Source organism: Canis lupus, chromosome 19 (assembly GCF_011100685.1).
Source record: "Canis lupus familiaris isolate Mischka breed German Shepherd chromosome 19, alternate assembly UU_Cfam_GSD_1.0, whole genome shotgun sequence".
Taxonomy (NCBI): Eukaryota; Metazoa; Chordata; class Mammalia; order Carnivora; family Canidae; genus Canis; species Canis lupus.
Window position 1 is genome coordinate 15,899,280 of NC_049240.1, and position 19,010 is coordinate 15,918,289.

Here is a 19,010-nt window from a genome sequence, read left to right on the forward strand (position 1 = left end):
TATTACAACAACATGGCTTTGTCAAATATGAATTCTCTTTTTTAGTAACTGAATTCCCCCAAAAAATGGAAATTTTATGTAACATCTTTGTATCCTTCAAAGCTTAGAGGCATATATTGTATTAACATCCATAAATCTCAGATCTTATTATAAAATAGAAGAACACAACTATTTAACTTATGAGGATATTTCTAAGTTCCATAACTCCGAACTAAGATTTCTACTGATTAAACCTCATGTCATTAATCTTTATAAGAGAAACTTAGTTACCAATGCAACATTTTAAGTATGATTTAATTAATGTGGAATAGACTGTCTCCAAAGCAATCAAACCAGCCACGTCGTACTCAATGTGTCTCTCTTATTTTTCATAAGGATGGCAGTTAGCTTCATAAAAGTATGTAGTAAGTTAATGCAGAAGTTGCATATTAAAATCATCTGGCTCTCTTAGATAAAATTGAAAACTTGTTAAAGATGTGAGGTCTTTGACAAGTCACTTGAAATTACTTTTTACTCTCAGTTTTAAAAAGAAATATGCACTGCACTTGACTCATTTAGAGAAAAAAATAAACAGATGCCATGAACCAATCCACCAATACTATAAATATGTTTGGCACCCATACTATGTGTAATCCAATAAAGTGTAGTAAAACCAGAAGTTGACATGTAATGAAGAAAGAAGAAATGCTGTATTGATTTATAGGGAAAGTTTGTTCTTTTCAAATGAAATAAAAGCACCTGTTACCAGAAGAGAATATAGATACCAAAGGGAATAGTTCTAAAGTTTTCTACTTAGAACTGCAGAATTCAGCTTAGTAAATCAAAGTTGTATACTATAAAAGAGAAGCCAAAAACTAGTTTTATTGTGAAAAAGATGTTTTAAAGTCTCACTGGACCATCAATTCTGTCACAATGTCGAAAAAATAAACTGTAGTTTACTATCCAATTGGCCCCTTATTCCAGAACGAATTTTAAATTGGATTCAACCATCATCTCTCTGTAATACCCTACGTATGTTGACATTTGGCATACAAGCTTTTGGTTGCTACTCAAATGTTCACTCTATGCCTCTTTTCTTTATGTCTCCATTTTCTCCTTCTTCTCTAGCCCCTTTCTTTCTAATTAACATTTATTGATCGCTTCTCGTCCTTTTGACTAAGGTCAAGTGTAGTATCTGTTCTTATCAATTTAATATCTGATATATCCTCTTTCCGAGGACAATATATTAAATGGATTTTTGGAGCAACAAGATGGAATAGGAGCTTGCTCTGTCAACTCCACACATCGACCTGGTATTGCAGTACTTTCAGGAATGGTGCACCCCGTTGGGGGAAAAAAGAAAAAAAAATTGTTGAGCATCAACTATGTGTGGCACTCTGATAGATTTTGGGGAAAAGTAAACATGGGCTAGGGCAACAGCAAAGGGGACCCCAGTATTCTTGGTGCACCATGCCCAAGGTAGAGTCTCCATTTCATGATAGGATCTGGATAAAAAGAAGAATGCTACCCTCTTTCAACCACTTGCTCAGGACTTAGCCTCAGCAACAGATAGCTGGGGAAGAATGAGAAATATTGAAGTCATGATCTGCCAGGAAGAAATCCCTTAGGAGAGGGCTTAGAGGAGAGCTTAGAGGGAGCTTAGAGGAGAGAGAGCCTGGCTTTCTTGGATGCAGTCATCTAGAGTAGAGTCTGTGCCTTGTTGACCTGGGAGTGAGAAGCAGAGAGGGTTCTTACGTCACATAAGTCTCTTGTCTTATTGAAAATTCATAGATTTAATTTAATAGATCTTACTTCATTTGCTGTTTACTCTAAGTACCATTTCCACACTCTTTAAATTGTTGGATTTTAAAAAAAACTTTCATCAGTTGTATTGGTCAGTGGAACTTCCTATGCTGTCTTACTGGAAGTAATTCTCCTCTCTCATTATTTAAACTGAAGATCCTTAGTCAACGGGTAAAATTAATAACTTGCAATTTCAAGAAAATAAGACCCTGCTTGCCAGTCTTCCCATCCTATGTTTCTAAAAAACACTCTAGCTATAAATCCCATGACTTTAAGAAATCTTTCCTTCATCTTGCAGGAGCTTAGTTTCCTTCAGAAAAATAAATAGAAAGAGGGAAGGAAAGAAAGAAGAAGAAGAAGAAGAAAAGAAAGAGAAGAAAGAAAGAAAGAAAGAAAGAAAGAAAGAAAGAAAGAAAGAAAGAAAGAAAAAAAGAGAGAGAAGAGAAAGAGGAAGAAGCTGGAAGGACGGATTCAGACTACTTCCTGCCGGCTCCTCAGACTCCACCTAAAGCACTAAAACCCCGCACATCCTCAACTCCCCCCCCAATCCCTCCCTACCTAACCATCCCCCCGAACATCCAGAAACAGAAAAAATTTAAAACTTGCTGAACAATAAATTAGATAGGTACAGATATTTTACTACAGACAAGTTAATATATAATATACATATTATATATAATATGACATGTAATGTATACAATATACATATTTAAATGTACAGTTTTATCATGCAAAAATAATTTCTGTAAATGAATGATTTTTTAAAAATTCTTAAGATTCTACTTCCCAAAATTTGCTGTGACCTAAGATCCTAACCTCCTGCAAGATATTAATGGTAACATTGTCTCTAGGTACCTGGTGCCCAGTACAAACTTAACACATATTTTAATGCAAGTTTGAAAAATATTTAAAAAATATTTTAAGTGATGAGTCACTCCATCATGGCTACCACCTTTGACTAAAATGTAATGGTTTAGTACCATTACGTTAGAGAAAAAAAAAAAAAAAAAACTAGTAGCAAAATCAACGAAAAACTTAATTTTGAGAAATGAACTTCTTAGAAAAGTTTCTAATCTCAGAAGCATTAGTTAATTCTAATTAACAGCCATCAATTTAATTTAACTCTTTTTCACAATATTGCTATTATTGGTCTCCATCTGGACTAATTAATAAAAGCTCTTCTTCCACTAGTTCTGATCATCAGCCAAATTTCATTTTCCCCAATCTGGTTTGATTAAGAAATTTTGTTACCCCATCTGTACAGGCTTATTTTTCTAATAAGCCAGCAATAAAATGATTGCTGATTACACCACCAAAGCTAGCTTCTAGCATATCTACTGAGTCTCCATCTTGCCATTCAGAAGGTGTGAAAAAGGCTGAAACTGAAGATACCTCTTCCAGTAAAAAAGATATGTATGTAACATATTATAGTTTTAGAGGTTTAGAACTAGCAGTGTGCTGTTTGGAAGTCAGTGATAATTCTGAAACATAACTCGTCAATTAAATATACAAATTATGAATAATCAACAGCCACAATACTATCAAATAAATCAATTATACCTTTAATGTTTTAGAAACAAAGATCCCATTTTATGAGGACATATAATTCTTATTTTATATATGTATTCACAACAATTTATATTTTATAAAGAATTTTCAATAGCATTTTTTTCAGAAAGAGGAAGATTTGCATTCTAGTAACTTAACATGGAAACACAACATGCGCATGCTGTTCCGCTTACAGATATTTTTCTATAATATATTCAGCCTAATTACTTTTATATTTTTATACTCCTATAACTAGATTGGCCACACTGTGAATTGCATGACCACTCAGATTATTACTTATTGTCCCAGTGAGATATTAGTGCCTTGTTTGAATAGCAACAGAATCACAGTTAAGGACAATTTATATAACTTTACTTAGAGAAATTATTTCATTTGTATTTCCCAAACATGGCTGAGGCAACTAAAAGGCCAACAACAAAATCTAGCTTTTATGAATTCAATAATTTTTAGTGTTTTAAACTAAATGAATGGGTAATAATCCAAAGGTATTTTAAATAAAAATAAACCTATGTTAACTGATAACATAGGTTCCAAACATAGTTGTTTGGAATTAAAACAATTGCACTTCATCTTATTTGCAAACCAGGTTTAGAAAATCTTTCTCTCAATGATGAGAAGAAGAAACACATTTCAGAAAAGTCACTAATAGAAGGATTTTATTCCAGTTATGACCATTCAGGATTTTTATTTTGTTTTTATTTTTTTAAGAAAAAAGAAAAACTATTTTTTTAGCACCAGTTTAGGTTGACAACAAAATTGAGAGGATGGTACACAGATTTCCCACATATGCCCTGCCTCACATGGGCACAGTCTCCCTCATTGTCAACCATCACTCACCGGAATGGTACATTTGTTACGAAGGATAAACTGCCATTGATACATCGGAATCATTCAAAACCCAGTAGCTTACCTCAGAATTCACTGGTGTTCTACATTCTGCAGGTTTGGACAGGGGTACCTGGGTGGCTCAGTGATTGAGTGTCCTTCTACCTTTGGCTCAGGTCTTGATCCCATGGTCCTGGGATTGATTCCAGTATCAGAGCCTATGTTTCGGCCACTCTCTGTGTGTCTCTCATGAATCAATAAATATATTTTTTTTAAATGACATGTATCCAATAGCATGATGTTGAAAATGAGTGGTGAGAATATACATTCTTGCACTGTACCTGATTTCAGTAGGGAAGACCTTCAGTTCCTTGCTACTAAGAATGATGTTATCTGCAAGGCTTTCTGTAGATAGACTTTAACAAGTTGAGACAAAAAAAAGGAAGAAAAAAAAGAAAAAAACTTTTCCCCTTGTGGTAATAACTCTTAGGATTTACTCTCTTAATAACTTGCCTGTATATCCTACAGCAGTGCTATCTGTAGTCATCATATTGTACATTACCTCCCTAGTACTCATTTATCTTATAACTGGAAGTTTGTACCTTTTGACCACCTTCGTCTAGTTCTCCCTACCCCACTTTCTATCTCAGGCAATCACAAATCTGATCTCTTTTCTATGAGTTTTTGTTTGTTTGTTTATTTGTTTGTTTGGTTCCACATATAAATGAGGTCATACAGCATTTGATTTATTTCACACAGGTTAATGCCGTCAAGGTCCCTCCACATTGTGGCCCATTTATTTTGTAGCTGAATAATATTCCATCCTGTATGTATGCCACAACTTCTTTATCCATTCACCTATCAATAGACAGGGGTTGTTTCCAGGCTTTGGCAACTATAAATAATGCTGCTATGAATATGGAGGGGCAGGTATTTTTTAAAGTTAGTACTTTTGTTTCCATTGGATAAACTCCCCAAAATAGAATTGCTAGATATTATAACTGGGTCATCTACTGTTTTTCATAGTACGTGCACCAATTCACAATCCCACCAGCATTGCACAAACATTCTCTTTTGTCTACATCCATGCCAGTGTTTGTTATCTATAGTCTTTTGGATGATGGGTATTTTCATAGATGTGAGGTGATCTCCATCGTATTTTTATTAGTATTTTCCCAGTGAATAGTGATGCTAAGTATCTTTTCATGTACCTGTGGGCCTTTCATATCTTCTTTGGAGAAATATCTATTCAGGTTGTTTGCCCAATTTTAAATTGGATTATTTGTTTTTATACTGTTTAGTTGTAGGATTTTTTTTTTTTTTTTGATTTTTATTTATTTGACAAAGAAAGAGAGCACCAGCAGGGGGAGCTGCAAAGGGAGAGGGAGAAGCAAGCTCCCCACTGAGGCGGGAACCCATTGTGGGCCTTGATCCTGGGACCCTGGGATCGTGACCTGAGACAAAGGCAGATGCTTAACTGAATGAACGAATGAACGACCCAGGTGCCTGAGTTGTAGGAATTCTTTATATATTTTGGATATTAATCCTTTATCAGACCTAAGGTTTTCAATACTTTTTTCCCATTCCATAGGTTGTCTTCTCACTTTGTCAATAGTTTCTTTTGCTGTGGAGAAGCTTTTTAGTTTGATGTAGTACCACCTGTTTTATTCTTTTATAAAAAAAAAATTTGTTGTTATGCTTTAGCTGTTGTATTCAAAAAGTTACACCAAGACCCATGCCTAGGAACTTTGTTCATATGTTTTCTTCTAGGAGTTTCATGTTTCCAAGTCTTACATTTAAGTCTTTAATCCATTTTGAGGTAATATTTGTGAATAGTATAAAGTAGGGGTCCAGTTTCATTCTCTTATAGGTGAATATTCATTTGTCCCAGCATCATTTGTTGAAGAGACTATCTTTCTCCAATTGGTATTCTTGGCTTTTTTGTCAAAAATCGAATGACTGCATATGTTTGGGTTTATTATTAGCTCTCAATTCAGTTCCACTGGTCTCTTTGTCTGCTTTTATAGCAATACCATATTGTTTTGATGACTGTAGCTTTATGGTATAGATTGAAATCAGGAATTGTGATGTCTCCTCCTTTGGTCTTTTTTTCTCAAGATTTCTTTGTGTATTTGAGGTCTTTTGTGGTTCCATATGTATTTTAAGAGTGCTTTTTCTACTTTTGTAAAAAAAATGCCATTGGAATCTTGATAAGGATCACATTAGATTTTTAATGGATTTGTCAGTATTGATTTTTTAACAATATAGGATCCCTGGGTGGCTCAGCGGTTTGGTGCCTGCCTTTGGCCCAGGGTGTGACCCTGGAGTCCCGGGATCGAGTCCCATGTCGGGGTCCCGGCATGGAGCCTGCTTCTCCCTCCTCCTGTGTCTCTACCTCTCTCTCTCTCTTTCTCTATACCTATCATAAATAAATAAATAAACAAATAGATAAATAAATAAATAAATCTTTAAAAAAAAAACACAAAAAAAATTCAACAATATTAATTCTTCCAGTCCATGAACACAGGATACCTTTCCACTTACTTGTGTCTTCTTATATTTCTTTCATCAAAGTCTTGTAATTTTCAGAGTCCAGATCTTTCACTTCCTTGGTTTAATTTATTCCTAAGGATTTGATTATTTTCTATCCCATTGTAAATGAGATAATTTTTATTGTTTTTTTGAAAATTTGATTTTAGTGTGTAGAAACACTATTGACTTTTATATGCTCATCTTGTATCTTGTAATTTTACTGAATTCATTGATTAAATCTAACAGCTTTTTAAAATCAATCAATCAATCAAACAGCTTTTTGGTTGAGTCATCAGAATTTACCATATACTAAATCATATTATCTGGAAATAAAGACAATTTTACTTCTTCCTTTCCAATTCTGATGTTTTTTATTTATTTTTCTTGCCTTATTGCTCTAGTAAGAACTTCCAGTACTCTGTTGAATAGGACTGGTGAGAGTGGGCACCCTTTTCTTGTTCCTGATCTTAGAGGGAAAGCTTTCAGCCTTTCACCACAAGTTTGATGTTAGCTATGGGCTTGCCATATATGGTCTTTATTATAGCGAGATATGTTTTTCTATGCCTAACTTGTGAAAAATTAATGATTCATGGATGCTGAATTTAGTCAAATGCTCTCTCTGTGTCTATTAAGATGATCATATGATTTCAACTTCTGGATTCAAACTTCTTGAATTTGCTAAACATGTTTTATGACCTAAGGCATAATCAATCCTAGACAATGTTCCATGTGCACTTGAGAAGAATTTGTATGCTGCTATTGTTAGATAAAATATTCTGTATGTGTCTTTTGAAATCAAATTGAGTTCACAGATACTCACCACAAAGGATGGGGCCATGACTCCACCTCTTGCGTGGGCATGGGCAAATGGAGCTCTATAGCTGGTGAATTTCTTCATTTGAAGATCTGGATCATGCAGATCTCCATGCTCCAAGTTCCTTGATCAGAGTGTCCCCCCACCTTGATTCTGCAGATGAGCAAAATCTCTGGCTGAAATTACTACTTGGGTACTTCAGGTATGAACTCAGTCTGCCAAGAACTGTTTGCTGGTTGCTGCTAGCCCCTCTGCCTTCTCTGTTGCAGTTATATTCCCATTGGTTGAGCCCTATAGAATACCCTGCAATCCCTATGGTGTGAGATCAGAGTAGGGGCTCTTCCGAAGGAAGCAAGACTAATTCCCCCAGGTGCCCTGGTTGCCATACCTCCCTGGTTCTCTTTTTCCACTGGAGGAACCAGCAAGGTTCAGAACCTCTCTGTGTTGGTGCTTCACTGGCTTGGAGCAGTTAAGTGTAACTGCCTCTCTTCCCAGGTGGTCTGTCTCCATCTCTGTGGTACAGGGTTGCTTCAGCCTCATCCCTATGTTCTAACATTCTCTCAGTGATGTCTTATTCTTGAATAATTGTTACTTGTTTTTGTGAAGGGGAGCAAAGTCAGGAATGACCTATTTTGCCATCTTGGTGATGTCCTTTTCTCCCTGAGCTTTTTTTTTTTTAAGATTTTATTTATTTATTCATGAGAGACACACACACACAGAGGCAGAGACACAGGCAAAGGAAGAAGCAGGCTCCCTGCATGGTGTCAGATAGGGTATTCCATCCCCTACCCAGGGATCATGTCCTGAACCAAAGGCAGATGCTCAACTGCTGAGCCACCCAGGTGTCCTCCATCTTGAGATTTTATGTCATTCTCCTCAGCTATTGTTTTGCTGTTTTGGATCTTACAGAATCATTTCCACTTCAGATGCACTAACCTCCCTGGTAAACTCACCAGCCCAGGGTTGTCAGCCATTACTCCAGAATATGTGGAGACTTTTGACTTTTTCATGCCACTCAAAAGTGTGTATATGTACATGTGGAGTGTTAGTGGATGGAAGTTAGGAAATAATCATAATCATATGCTTTCCATCTTCCCAAGCAGGTCAACTATTGCTTTTATTCAACATTTCTTATACCAGTTAATAAGTAGAAATCCTACAAGTTAAACTCCTCCTAGAAGTCCAAATGGGACACTTGCTTTTGGATCCCCCCTCAACATTTTCGTAATGGCATTGAGGAGGCATATAGGAGTCCAGCTGCATAGCTCACCTATTTATCTTCGTACTTCCCCACTTCCATTTTCTGCCCTGTTTTCCTTCCCATGATTCCCTTGAACTGAAAGTTTGCATTTTTTATTTCGATGAAGATCAAAACAGTATCAGATACTGAGTTCTCTCTCATATAGTAGGATTCTATCCCAGCTTGTGATATGTTAGATAAAAGGCAAATAGTACTGAAAAACAATTCTCTTCTTAATGAAGACTGGAAAGTATTTTCATTTTATGTACTCTAGAAAGTCATATTGAGATTCCAAGCTGATCATTGACTTTTTCCCCCACTCTGTACTTCTCTGAGCAACTAAAATGCTTAGTTTTGATAGTAAGAGCTCATAAATGGGTACAAATCAAGGGAGAAAATGAAATATATTTTAATTTCTAAAATATTAATCCCCATTATGTCTATTTAAATATAGTATAAAAATACTAATCTACACTCCCCTTTTTTACTTATTTTTTGAAGCTTATGCATTTAACACAAATACATTTTAATGATCTGAAGAACAGTCTCTGATGATAACTACAAAACCACAATCAGTCCAGATTTCAATTCTTTGTAAACTGGGAAATAAACTAATATTTATTTAGTGTATCTTTCATTTCAGTAAGTTTTGGGCATGGTATAAAATGCCTAATGAAATCTTTTCACTAACATGCTAGGATAAGATCCTTCAAACTTTCGTATTGTTTTAATTCTTCCTGTTAAATCACTGAGCAACTTATTAATCCAACCATCTTTGTTCTATTCTCTCTTAACCACTGGCACATTCATACTTTCTTCACCTTAAGCAGATGAAGGATTTACATAATTCTCTTAACAATTTTCCCCTTACTTTCTCAAATTTTTCTTCTTCCTTTAACTCATATTTTCCTTTCTTCCTCAAGAGAATAAATCACATTTTTTCTCAGGTTAATGATTGCAGTGGAGTTTGGATTCAATTCCCTCTCACATCTCCTAGCACTGTATCCTCTTTCTTTCTTTTTCTCTCTCTTTACTGTCTCTTTCCTGATATTATATACCTCTCTTTGGACAGTTTTGTCATGGCATCATTTCCATCATTTTCCACCTGACTGGACTACTTTTTCATGATGTTATTCCTTCTCTCTGTGGATTTTCAGACTCTCATGTCAAAAAAAACTATCTACATTATTGACAGCTCAAACATCTGATCACTTCTTAGATTCACGATGGTGTTTCTGCTCCAGCTCTTTACTGGGCTCACGTACTCTGATGCACTGGTTCTTCAACATTATGTAGCAAAGTTACTTGGAAACCTAATAAAGAATACCAAGGCACAGGCTCCTTCAAGAGGATAGGGCTAGGGCCTCTGTATTTGTGTGAGTCCCGCAGCTGGTTCTAAGACACATCAAAGTTTGAGAACCATTGCTCTAGTGATTTTTACAGTCACAACTTCTTAGTCTCCAGAAGTATGTGCTTTTTTTGACCATTCTATCCTTTCAGAACTGTATCTCCCTTCTTCACTTATATAGAGGGCTCCCACAAATCTGACTCTACTTGCACAGTTTTACCCCCCATTGGCTCTCAGGAAACATTTGTTGAAATAAACTGTGTAAACAAAATCTTTATGAAAAATCTGGTTTTTAGTCTGCTTTGTGCTAAGTCAAATTTCATTTCCTTTAGAAATTAGCCTGAGGTTATTACTCTTTCAGAATAATGACACAGATTTCGCTCTTCAGTTCTATAAGCAAATCATTTAAAATAAAAATCCAAATACGCACAATTCTTTCCCCTTCTAGGCCATGTTCTTATTGGAACTTAGTAACAGGAACTTAAATGATGACAAATTTGCCTGAGGAAAAATTGATTTAATATAATTCTATAATGCTTTATTGCTACTTTGCTAGTATAGTAACTAGACGGAGAATGCAGCATGTGGCTCTGATTCACAAATTACATTTCTAATTCAAGGGCACATTCAATCAATGAAATACAGTTTTTAGTTTAGATTTTAGAACATATTGAAATATTTGATAGAAAATTGAGTTTTGGAGTCTATGGCTCTCTTCTCCTCAGAGGATCCTAATTGAAGCCAAATCCTAATGAAGCTAATAAAAATTTAGTAGATTGACAGTTGATTGCAAGGATACATTTGTTGCCAACTTACTAAAATTAATCTATTCCATATGTAAAAACAGCATATGAGGCTATTCTTCTCTTTGACTCATGTTATTTTAGCTTTAATACCTACCTTAGGATCCAAGTTCTCTTATAAAACTATCTTCCCTGCAATTGCAATTGCTGGTGATAATCTACACATGGATTTTCATGGCTATGCGTGTGTATTTTAGGCCTCCTATATATGTGAGCACACGCAAACGTATTCACACACACACATATTCTCATTAACAGATCACATGCATGTAAGTCTAATGTAACAAAGTTCTATCAGTGTTAAGCTGAGATGTTGAAGCTTACATAAATCAAGAGATTTAAAAGTTGGATTCTCAAAGCAATTTGAAACTAGCACTGATGTTATGTGCTGTGACAGGGTTTTTCCATTACACAATCAGATAACCCTATATAATGTGACATAAATATTTGGCAGATCTTCACTTTGCAAACCATACATATACTGCATCATGTCGTATAAAAGACTTCTATAATGTGGATGATACTGAAAATGAAAGTTCTTGGTTTTATATGTCATATGTAAATATTTTACTTATGCATTAATTTTGAAAGCATAACAATATAAAGGATTGCCCTTTAAAAGACAGTATTTTGTTTAACAATGTATTTCTAATGTTAGCAAAAAGACAAAACATTGAAGGATTAATTAATAATCACAAAGAGTAAAAGAGCATACATTTGGTAAATATAAGATCTAAAAAATTGTCTTAGGTTATAATCTTACAAAAAATTTGATACTTAGACGTACAATAAACCTAAAGAAAATATTTTAAATGTGGAGAATAAAAAATTAATATAAAGTCTTAGACATAAACTTATTCATATTCTTCTCCTTTATATATCCTAATGCATGTTTGAAATAAATGGAATTAATAATATTTTATTTTTGTTTTATATATATTTTATAATGAAAATACAAAGATTCATCAAAAATATGAATACTCATTGAATATGACTGTTTAAATGTCTTCTAGGTTTTCATCAAATTGCATTAGAAAAAAATGCAGTTAAATGGCAGTTATTGACATTGTTCGTTCTTTGTGGTCTTCATATGTCTTAATCAAAGCATAGAAAACTATTCTTAAATTATTAACTTCCAACTTAATTTAATTAAGTATAATACCAACTGCATCTCAAACAATAAATAATACTGGTTTAGAGTCACAGCAAATAAGAGGCAATTCCTTACTGAGTTTTTCAATCTTGTAATACCCTAACCAATTTGGTCTTTAAACCACTTACTGACTCAGTGATGGCCATTAGGAGTTCTCTGTGCCAGGCACTTTGCTAGGCCAGAAGAGCCTGGGATGAATTAAATAGACATGGGCACTTCTCTCTCAGTATTTTTTGTCCAACAGGAAGAAAGACATTCAAATGTCACTGCACATGTTTGAAGACACATTTTTCCCTATCGTTCATGTTAGAATATATAATAACAGTTGACATTTATTGTAAGTTGATTTCCTAAGAGTCATATTGAGGATTTGCATATATTAATTTGTTTATTTCTCACAATGATAATGGGTAGATAATATTATTCATATGTTACAGAGGAGAAAACTGAGGAAAAATGATTGACTATAAAATGCTTAAGGTCATAAAAATTATCTGATGTTAATTTACATGCAATACATAGAAGTAAGAATCACTGTGCAGTTATCAAAATCATAAAGTTACAAAAAGAATAAAAGCCCTAATATTCATTAACTATTGGAGGTTTTTTGACTAAGTTCACATAAAAATCTTTTTAACAAAGGGTTAAATATTTTCCCTTAGAATGGCCACTAAAGCATATAAGATCTAATATTTTAACAAAAAACAGAAATTACGCATTCTACAGTTAAATGTTTCGATTTATATTCTATAACAACTAAAAAATACTTTTTACATATTTTTTTGTGTGTATGGCTAATAGTATATGACAACCAACCTGCAGATTTATTCTGGTAGATTTAAGTTCAAAAATAATAAATTATGAGGAAATAGAGGCACCTGAGAGTTGGCCTTTGACTCAGAGCGTGATCCCGGCATCCTGGGTTTCAGTTCTGCATCAGGCTCCTAGCATGGAACCTGCTTTTCCCTCTGCCTGTCTCTGTCTCTCTCTGTGTGTCTCTCAAGAATACATACATAAAAAATCTTTAAAAAATTATGAGGAAATTTTTACTTGTGAGCCATTAACTGTTAGAAAATATTACACAAGAAAATTATTTTTAAAGTGTGACTCAGTTTTCCCCACATTTCCTTCATATAGTTCCGATAATTAATTGCTCTTTGTTATTCACCTCTATTTTTCATTGTAAAAATAATTACCATAGAATGTCGATTTTTTACTGGTAGCTGCATACCATGTAAAGAAAAGTGTAAACTATAAAAAATATTTCTATTCTTGTAAGCCTATGGCAACCACCCAAGGCAATATCGAGAATTTTTTGCAGACCTGGTATATAACCTAAGTTACCATGAAGCTATGAATAAGATACTTTGCATGGACAGAGAATTATCTAAAATGTATGAAAGAAAAAAAAATAAACAAGAACTTGTCTTAATATATTTTCCCCAGATTTCTTCTATAGTTGTATACTGGACCCAGTTGTATACTGGTTTTATTTAAGATTGTTGTAAGTTGCAAGTTGTAAGTCTGGAAGAAAAAGCCCTCCATAAAATCTTCACATCTACAGAAGGTGCATTTCCAGATAGTTAAATGCATACCAACGGAAAGAACTTAGAGATTTTGATCAAATGAGTAATTTCTGTAGTTATGCTTTGCCTTTTTACATGTCCGTAGGTATTTCCAGCTAGCAAAGTTTCTATAAAATGGCATGAAATATGACAAAAGATACATATTTTAATATCTAATAAATATTACTAAGTAATATTTATCAACTCATGATGTGCAACATTCTATTCTCCATTATGTTGAGATAAAACAATACAAAAAAATTAAGAGATGATCTTACCCTGAAGGAGTATATGGCCTAAATAGGGAATACCACTAGTAAAGAGAGGACCATAACATTATAATGAGTAGTTTTAAAACTGTGATTCAGATCTTAAGGACTTCAGAGAAGATGCCTCAGGGGCTGTGGGGAGAAGTTGGAAGGTGTGAAGGAAAGGAGAAGATACTATCAGAAACTTACTCTTACATCAACCCAAATAATCAAACAATTAAATGAAAACTGGTTGAGTGAAGGTTGATTCAAAAGTGACAGGTATATCTGAAATATTATAGTTGGGTTCTTCGAACCCAGACATATAAATAAAAGGGCATGTAGTGAATGTACTGCTGCTTGTACTAGCAGTATTGCTATTGCCACTACTACAAGTCTAAGTAAATGTTTGTGTGGTCTTCACAGGAACATGATTAGGGATGAAAGTAACAGGAAAATAATTAGGAGCTTCTTGAATGTCAGGGCTAGTGGGTTTGTGCTTAAATCAATAAAATTGGCCAACTGTTATGATGTTGTGAACAGACACCTCATGAGTCTCACTTAAAACAAAAAGATTCATCTATGAGATTTGAGTAACAAATTAAAATTGGGAGAAAGTAGGAGAGGGATAAGTTAGGCATTTCTTGCAATAAATAATCAAATAGCTCAAAGAGATTATTGACAGTCACAATACGACAGATATAAAAAGTGAGAAGCACTGGAATTACCATCTGTAATATGGGACCATAAATTAGATGTGGGACTAACAAAAGCGAAAACAGAATTACTTAGTTACTCAGAGTTTTCTTGCCCAAGAGGTGGGAAAGACAGAGTCAGAGCAGGGTAGATTTTGGAGGGAACGGAATTCCCTTCAATTCACTCTTATAAAAGAAAACTCAATACTGCTTAAAATCATTGCAGCAGATGGTTCTATGAGGAATAGATAATTTAGATCGGGAAATGAAGGAGGAAACAATTTTACCAATGCCTACCTTCAGGGTGTAAGAGAAAAACAGAAGCCATGTGCTATGGAGAGCAGATGAATGTTTACAATTGAGCTAAGATTGCTTTTGATTTTTGAAAGAGCAAATTCACTCACCAGAGGAAAAAGTCATTACAGGGCAGCAGAAATAATATACTTTTCCCAAACATTCAGGAGTGCCTATATATTATAGGCATTTTAAATTTCCTAAAACTCTCTATCAATAACCTGTCCGCGAAAGACCTTTCCTCAACATCTTGTCATGTCTTTAGAAACCTCATTGAAGAGATCCCAAAATTGGCTCTAGTTCATCACTTTTTCCCTTTTAATTACTCAGTTTCTGGGTATGCAAATAAATGTATGCTCTGAAAAATAATCAGTTGGTACTCAGGATGTAAAACCCTTATATCGATGAAGTATAAATTCCTTAAAATTGAATTTCTGCTTTTTTTATCCCCAAAGTGCCAAACCTGGCATTAATTTTTTACTATAAAAGTGAAACAACCATCTTAATGAGGGAGAATATGAGGCAAAAAAGAAAAAAGCACTAAGTGGTATTTTGTCCTTTTAATAAGCCACCACACATATGCATCTCTTCTGATCACACACATACTTATATATTTCTGAGGCTTTCCTTTGCTTGGAAAAGATGATGCATTGCACTATGGAAGTAGATGGGAAATTACGGAAGTAAGTCATATTTTTCAAAGCTGGTGATACTAATATATTTCCATTTTCAATCAGAGCCTGGAATTTTCACACAATCTTGTCCTTTAAAAATGCCCGTAGCATATTGCATTTAGCAGAGTAGAGTGTTGGAGCTAAGCTCCCCTCTGTGCTCTTTTGGCCTTCTAACCAAAGAAGTGGACAAATTAAGGATATAGCTTTTGGTGGTGGACACTGTTCCGTTTGTCTCCTGCCTGTCGAAGAATGAAGTCTAAATAATTTGTTGTTCTTCACAATGAACACTAAAGCTTACTTTGCCTTATGTGTCTGCACATTCACTTAATAAATCATAATATTTATGACTGAAAGACTGAGGAATAAAGACCAGCTATTTCTGGCTCTTTAACTCCTTACTCTTTTTTTTTTTTTTTTTTTTTAACTCCTTACTCTTCATCACTAGACCCCTAAGCTCACAGGTCTTTTATTTAGTCCTTCTTTTTATCGAGATGTTTGAAAAGACAATGATGTTAGCTGAAGCAACTCCGTGCTAGTGCCCAACCCACCCACACTGTTCCAGCTTCCTGTGTGACTCAGGCAGCCACTTCCCTTCCTCGACAACTTCTCCCAGAGCCTAGAATATTCCCTCAACCACCTCCATTAATGAGCTATTAATAAATCACACAGTTTATAATAAATAGTCTTTATTGGGTATTTTGCCTTCTTGGTTTTAATCATGTATTTGTATCTATGTTAATGCTAAGATTTCTAACTTAACTCTCTTCTTTCTTTCCAATTTTTAATATTATTTTTCCCCACTCCCTGGCCTCTTCCTGAAATGAAAAGTTTACCTTTACTGTTTGATGTTGATCATTTTTTCTGAGTTTTTTTACTAGCTTGCATTCCTTCCTCCAGTGGAATGGAGTAACAAGGTGCTCTAAGAAAGTGAGCAGGGAAATATGAAAACTGAAGATTGAAATTGTGCAAATGCAATGTTTTTCATAAATTCATAGCTCTCTTTCAATGTCTGAAGTTTCATTGTTTTCATTAAGAAGAAATATGTATCAGATGAAACATACATATTTTTTAATTATGTGATAACAGTTGTGATAAAATTATCACAATATATCCATTTATTGATTTCATTTCAAATAAAATATCTTTATGGATTGGTATTTAAAGAAAATAAAAGAAAAGCCACATACTTCTTAAAGATTTCCTGGTCGGTCAATCAGAATGAATTTGAAGATAAAATGAGAACAATTTTTCTCAGTGATGAGAGTAATTTTATATTTAATACTACAGGTTTCAGAAGAATTAACCACAAATTCCTAACTCCCACATAAGGTTCCTTAGCTCTCAGCTCATAGAAGCTGTAAAAGCAACTTAAATTTTGATGAAGACCATTTTATAGTGTACAAAATGGTCAAATAATGAATTAATATTCCACATTGACATTGTCAATTGCTTTACTTGGCTCATTTAAATAGTAAGACTCCTTCTATTCCCAGGCCTGGTCTGTATCTATAAAATGGCATATGAGCCAGAACAAATAAAATTAAACTATAGATGATGGATTATTCAAATTAAAGTGGAAAATTCTGGAAAGAAGAAAGAGAATCTTTGTAAAAATTAAGCAACCTTCACATCTTTAAACTGCAGTAGATTAGGGGTGGCTCAATCAGTTAAGTGTCTGCTTTCAGCTCAGGTCATGATCTCAGAGTCCTGGGATCGAGTCTAGCGTTGGACTCCCTGCTCCATGGGGAGCCTGCTTCTGCCTCTTCCCCTTTTGTACTCTCTCTTTCTTTCTCTCAAGTAAATAAATAAACTTTTTAAAAAATAAATAAACTACAGTAAATTATCAATGTGCAGATCGGGTTCTTACAAAGCTCCAGGCACTTTATAAATGGACTACAATTATATATTGCCTTATCCACAAAAACAATTCCATCAAAGAGATTCTATAATTATTACCATTTCTTAAAGAATAAAGTTGAGGATGGGACACCTGGGTGGCACAGCAGTTGAGCATCTGCCTTTTTTTCAGAGCGTGACCCCGGGGTCCCGGGATCGAGTGCCACATCAGACTCCCTGCGTGGAGCCTGCTTCTCCCTCTGCCTATGTCTCTGCCTCTCTCTCTCTCTCTCTCTGTCTCTCATGAATAAATAAGTAAAATTTTAAAAAAAATAGAATGAAATAAAATGGAGCCATAGAGAAGTTAAATAACTTGTCCAAGATTTCCAATCCAGAAAGTATTAATCGCAGAAATTAAACACAGAGACTTTGGCTCTGAGGTCCCAAATCAACCATCATGTTCTGCATCTGGCTTCCAGACTATATGTGTCCCTCCCCCAAATACACACACAGACACACACATTCAATTATTTTTAATAACATGTTTGCCACTAAGCTTGCTGCTATATATACACTGTATTTTTTGTCTTGTCAGTAACACTGTGGAATAGGTATTATCTTCATTCCCATTTTATAATTGAGAAAACTAAGATTTAGAGGGGCTAATTTGTTCCAAATCAGTAAGTGAATGAATGGCAGAGTCAGGATCTGAACCCAGCACTTTCCAACTCCAGAGCCTGGCTTTTTACTGAGTGCTACTATCTCATTCCTAATCAAACTCTAAGGCTATCTCCAGTCATTCAAGTGAAAATCTGTGCAGGCCTCTATGTAAGGGATTTCATGGGCAGAAATGTCAAAGTATAATCATATAATTCTAATCCATTCTGTACTAGGTTCTTGTGGCTGATGTAACAAATAACCATACATGTTGTGTCTTAAAACAACAAACTTATACTACAATTTTGGAGGCCAGAGGGCCAAAATCAGGGTATTGGCACCACTCCACTCCCTCTGGAAGCTCTCAGAGAATCCCTTCCTTGCCCCTTCTGCTTCTGGTGGCTGCCAGAATTTCTTGATTTGTAGCTTTATCATTCAATAATCTTCAATTATCTCTCCACTCTATCTTCATATTGCCTACTCCTCTGTGTAGAGTCTCCCTCTTACAAAGATGCATGTGAGTGCATTTAGGGCCCATCTGAATAATCCAGGGTACTCTCATCATCTCAAAATTCTTAATTTAACCAGACCTGCCAAAATTCTTTTTTGCCATATAAAAGAATATTCATAGAATTACCACTTTATTTTGGATTCCAGGAAAAGAGCAAGCTAACTGCTTTGCAAAGTAATCCCAACACCTTGTGCTCCTGATTCCATTTCCTGTGGTTCCATCGTAGAAATCTTATCCCATCATTATGCCCTTACTTTGTGTGTCAATTCCTCCCATATTGAGTCCTTCCCTAAAGCTTAAAATCATGTGTGAATCTCCCTTGCCATTAAAAACAATACCTGCCAAACTTCATTCAAATTTACCTTTCCATCAAGACTTTGCCCCATTTCTCTTTTCTTTCATCAACAAATTTCTTTAAAAAAAAAAAAAGAAAAAAAAAAGAGCAAATGTAATTAATTAGAGAG

The 19,010-nt window shown here is 34.7% G+C and overlaps 1 non-coding gene across 1 annotated transcript; it reads left to right on the forward strand.

Annotated features, from left to right (window-relative positions):
- The first annotated feature begins 1,135 nt into the window (after positions 1 to 1,135).
- On the forward strand, positions 1,136 to 1,326 carry LOC119864516. Its single transcript, XR_005374349.1, has one exon. It is a non-coding gene; the product is annotated as a U2 spliceosomal RNA (small nuclear RNA).
- The last annotated feature ends 17,684 nt before the right edge of the window (positions 1,327 to 19,010 follow it).